This window comes from Cydia splendana, chromosome 1 (assembly GCF_910591565.1).
Source record: "Cydia splendana chromosome 1, ilCydSple1.2, whole genome shotgun sequence".
NCBI lineage: Eukaryota > Metazoa > Arthropoda > Insecta > Lepidoptera > Tortricidae > Cydia > Cydia splendana.
Genome location: NC_085960.1, coordinates 5,003,907 through 5,009,702, shown reverse-complemented (window position 1 = coordinate 5,009,702; position 5,796 = coordinate 5,003,907).

Here is a 5,796-nt window from a genome sequence, read left to right as displayed (position 1 = left end):
GGTGGCCTGAAAGCTACTATAAAATATGTGGCGGGTGAAAACTTGTTAAAAAAACGTGATTTTATTACGCTCTATTTTAGAAACACTTTTTGTTGTGTTGAGGTTCCTTATTATTTCGTCGTCTCTGACATTAGTATAAAGATTCGACGGAAACTGGTTGCTCAAGCGAGTCTGTGAAGTTACATGTCGAGTTTATAATAATTTGTGACGTTATCTATGAAAAGGGACCTTATTGTCGATGGCGCTTACGCCATTATTAACGATGCTCCGATATCAATACAATGCCGCGCGACGCGGTGCGGCGTAAGCGCCATCGACAATAAGGTCCCTTTTCATAGATAATGCCCCATTTACTAACAGCGATACCAAAATAAGGCATTTTCTTAAATATAAAGTACACTAGTCGTGTAAGTTTAAATATCACAAGACATAATTATAGTTCAACTTGAAAGAAGCCAAATGGGAATTAGCTTTGTATAGGGTAAGATAAGTTAGAGTGTTGTAAGGTAAGGTAGTTATGGTTACACAGTAATTTATGATAGTTATACTTTAAAATGTTTATACGTAGGAGTAGCGCGGGGCGCGGGTTAGGATAGGTATAGAATGTGCCTGCTGGAGGGGTTGCACACTAAATACCTAAAATTATTTCAAACAAAACACAAATGTAATGAATACTCTAGTCTAGAATCGATGCGATCTATATAATGACTAACCGGCCTGAATCGAACAATGTTTATAACAAGTTACAGCGATACGAAAACGTCACTTTTGACATTAACAAATCGGTATCGTATCGCTGTGACTTCTTAGAAGCATTGTTTTAAGGCCATAAGCATATAGAAACAACCTTATAAAAATATATTTTTTTATCAAGTAGTTGAGTCGCTGGACCAGTAAGAAAAGCATGCAAAGTAAAGAAAAAAGTATGCATTTAAATTATTTAATTTCGACTGAGAGTAAACGTTGAACGTGTTCTCAGACGAATGTTTCGGCCCGGCCACGACATTGCGCGACCGGCGACGGCGGCGGCTGCAACCATAGGTTGGAGCGAGACAGCGATCGGACGCTTTCGTTCCGACCGCCGCCGTCGCCGGTCGCGCCATGTCGTGGCCGGGCCGTTATACTTCAATTTTGTGAAGGCTTTAAAATCAGTTTTAAAATTTCCAAGTTTTGTCAAGTGGAAGTGTCCGCAGCCCCTCTAAGATGTTGAAAATGGATCTGTGATGTTGTAACGAATAAAGTATATGTAGGGCGCCCCGCGGTGAGGATAATACTATCTTCAAAAGAAATACAACTAACAAATGACATATTTTGTGTACGGAATCGCAAACGATTGTAATAGACTTAAGTAATATGTAACGTGTTTTTGAAACTTTTTAAGTATTTTGAGATTGTCATAGTTGGCTTAAGATTTTGCTTTAATTATTTTTACTCGGCAGATTTACGATATCTCGTGTTGAATGATTTTATTAGTTACTGTTGGTATAGTGTTTTGGTTTCATTTTTTTACGATTAATTGTGTAAATATTATTACACGATAACTGTGAGCTTTTTGTCTATGACAAAGTTACATTTTATTGATATTTTGTAATTTTTATTAATTACGATATGATTTACTCGCGGCGGCATTCGCTGTTTTAATTCGTTGATCGAATTGATTTACTTTTACGAATAACCATACATTGTTTATTATTTTGTTATTGCTATTGACATATTTACGTTTCGCTTCGGAATTTTACATTTGTTTGTTACCAATGAATTTGTACAGAATCGGAGTACTTACTCGAGTTGTATATATAGTAAAATCTAAAAATAAAAAAATATTTTTTACTAACGCGATAACAGAGGCCCTACCGGGAAAAGGGAAATTCTAAATATCTTTATCTGCCTCTCTATCACTCGAATCTGTAAGAGCGATAGAGAGGCAGATATAGTTTTTCAATTATTGATGTTGATGGTGGGCCCTCAGGCGTTACTTAGAAATAACGATTACTCATTAAATGTTCCCTTAGAAGGCTTACACAAAATCGTTTATCGAAAATACCTCTTTATAGTGATCAAAAGGATTCAAAGGGTTTTAGATGATATTAAAAGTACGTGGTAAGTTTTTTAAATGATGTTGAAGTTTTGAATAATGTCAAATTCTACATGCCACAGTTATAAGAGAGCTACCGTGTTTGGAGTCTGTCGTACAATTTATTAAGAATCATTGACTGCAGTTATTGGGGTTATACTAAAGTTGTCCAAAGTTGTGAACTAATATAATTATGTTGTTCAGATTTTGAACGTAACTTGCCGCTTTTGTAAATACTGCGAACCGAAGCCTCGTTGAAGACAACGTGGTCGGGAATACAATAAAATTACGTGTCACTGACGATATCTTCTGTTTTATTTATAACCTTGGATATTGTTGTATTTTTTGCTTGCCCTTGCAGAGTTAATGAGAGACTTGCTTTTGCTGTCTGTCTGCCGAATAGGAACATACTTTTGATTACCTAAGAAAAGAACTCGAACTGTAATTTTGGGTAAGCCACCATATCAACCCTTAATAGGGAAACTATCAAGCGTTTCTAGAATGCAATAAACTTATTTTAGACTGAAGATATTTATTGCGTGAAAAAGAGACGAGAAAAGGGTAATTGATAAATCTTAAAGCTACGTATAATATACCCTATTCGACACGGAAACCACATCATAGGTGTTTCCATATCCATAGGCTTACACAATGATAGGGTAACCATATCATGTGGTTATTTTGGTTAGCCATTTGATACCCTATCGAAAAAATAATCGAATAAAGGGATTTCCGGATCCCCGTCTGGACAAAAATGTTTATAAATACTTATATTTTTACAGTTCATACAGTTTTCATATTATGCTCTTCAATTCAGAATATTCTGGCAAGAGCTTGCAAAAAATCAGACGTAATCATTAAGATTACATAAAAACCGCCATTTAATCTTAGTTGGTACCCAAAATAAACCTATGTTGCCTACCGTTACCTAGTTTGCGCATGTAACACCGCCATCTAGCGGTAAATAGTGAAAAGTTAAGTTGCCAAAAGAAACATTAAACAATACGGTTGCCTGTGCCATGTAACTGAGGGAAACTGGACCATTTTTATTAACAAACATTTTTGTTATTTGAATAATTTTATGTTACTGAATCACGAGTTCTTTCACAGAACTTGTTCTCATATGAGAAACTATTCATAAACGAAAAAAAAACAACGGATGATTTCGTAGTATGGCGTGAGTTTACAGGTAGTTACGGGTTCAAGAATATATAGTATTATTTATTTCTTTATTAGATATCTAATGCTGCGAAGAAAATGCGTTATGTATTCGGGTGTTGTCCTTATGCAAGCGGTCGAACCAGCTGCCAACGTGGGATGAATAACAATACTATTTTGAACATTATGTATGTATGTACTCTAAAAACAACATATTTGGAATGGCTTCAAAGGTTTTATATGTTATCTAATAGCATTTTGTCAACATGCGACCAGTAGGTTTTACGGACTCCTAGGCCAATCGTTAGTGACCCGGTCAAAGAAGCTGGAGGTCCTGGGTTTGAATCCCGGTAAGGGCATTTATTTGTGTTGATAATGGGATACTTAAATAAGTATGATAAAATCTTAGAGGTACAATTTACAAGTTTCTTCGGGAAACATTGTACCATCAGCGGTCTAGTTAGTAGAGCAGGGGACGGCATCGGCAAATCGCGGTATTGTGGCTCTTCCAGTCTTTGAAAAAATCGTACTGTTCTGATCTTCTGATCCCTCTAATCAGAAGATCAGAACAACATTAGATTTCCGAAACTGCTGATTTCTACTGCGATGAACTCTTTTCAAAAGACAGTATGGCTTGCTTGTGCGGAAGCGATTGAGAGGCAGATAGAGTCTGACCAAGCTAACTCGGCAGCGATTTTGATAGCACAGACTGTGCGAGTGTTATTTTAAGCTACATAATTTCATAGACGTTTGACGTTTAAAATAACACTTGCACAGTGTGCTATCAAAATCGCTGCCGAGTTACCTTGGTCTGACTAACGATATTTCGTTTTTCGCGGTAGGCCTTCTGAGGGCTTACGTACGATAAGTGCGACAGAGAGGCAACACGTCCAACGTGGTTCGCGGTAGGCCTCAGGTCCTGACAGCCGTGTAGCAAGTTTCCGCGATCAAGCGGCCGCACCCTACCCGCCGCTATTTATACCGGCGATTCACCGAGCGGCACCATTCCAACGGGCGAGCGTTGGCGGCGTTATTTCGACACTGCTTTCCAGCTGCCGGCTGTGTCACCTGTGCCCGTTTCTGTGCTCGATTCATGGGAGCGCGAGATTTCAAGTTCCCATACCTCGACAATGTGCTTTCATTTGAGGCCTTTGACATACAGAGCTAAGTTTAAGATATCATTTAAGATACCAAAGAATTTGAGGTTTCTCACACCAAACGATTGATAACATCTCAACGCGAGTCCAAGAGGATCCGAAAAGCAAGAAAGCGCACCCGAAGGAAAGCAGTCTTTATGGCGCTCAGTGACACTTGTCTGGCAACCAATTATTAAGCTATCGCTTGACTATAAAATTCACGCCGCACGGGATAGATCGCGATGGCGAGCCACTGTGTACATTCTCTACTTCATAGATACATTTCAAGTCTCATATTTTGCTAATCATATGTAATCAATAGAATCGTAGGTGTTTATATATCAGCTGAAAGACGTCTATGGCTGGATATGTATGTCCGCCCTCAGGATTTACACGACTGTGCGTGTGCGTTACTTAGAAAGCCTTCAGCTTAGGCAGTGGCGTAACGTGAACTAATCTAGCCGTGGGCGAAACCACATCACGAGGCCCTTTTCAGTGTGTATTCCCAACGTAATAAAAAGGTTGGCTTGCGAGGCGTCCCTAAGTGCGAGGCCACGTCAAGCTACGCGACTGCTTAGGTTCCCTGCTGTCCACACACCGTTCTGCCATTTTGATTGATTTGAAAGCTTGACTGGAGACATCCAGGTTTAAATTTTCACTTCACCAAAATTACATATACCTACGCAAGTTTGCCATTTATTAGACGATATGGTCAATTCACCTTGTTGTGAGCCTTCTATATACCTAAGTGTGTCCTCATTCACGGTCGTCGCTCAAGACGTTTTTTGTCACTCACTCTGGCAACTGTCGTAGCAATGGCAGTGATAAAAGCATTCTTTTACGTGTTAATCGTCTAGACACAGCACGAGATAGTGTTGCGGCTGAGCCGCGCTATTTCTGTGCGTCGTTATTCCTACGACACTGGCCGTGGCGTCCTATTCATATTTCGGCGTCCCTATTCCGCTTATCTTTATAATGCGCTGCGTGAAGATTTATGAGAGGATTGGTGGTGATTGTTTATTTGTGTAATGTATTGTACCCAACCTTCACAGTGCCTTCAATATACCTATAGGGTTGCCACTCGTCAACAAGTACAATCACGTGGTCTTAAACCCCTTAAATTGCGTAGAGTCTGTGCGAAGAGTCGTGAAATGTATGGGTGCCTACTGCCCAATACATTCCACGACTCTTCTCTTTCCGAACAGACTCTAATAGGTACCCACTTCGCGATAGAGTCCTATAGTAGTGGTAGTGGCTAAGTAGCACTTCTACATCTTTCCCAATATTTAATTTTGTGAGTTGAGGTAACTATTTTATTACCACTGTCAATCGAAATAGAGTCTGTGCGGAAAGAGAAGAGTCGTGGCAGAAACGGGAACTAAAATTTTAAATTTTATATGGCAATCAAACCTTTGACAACTGTCTTGT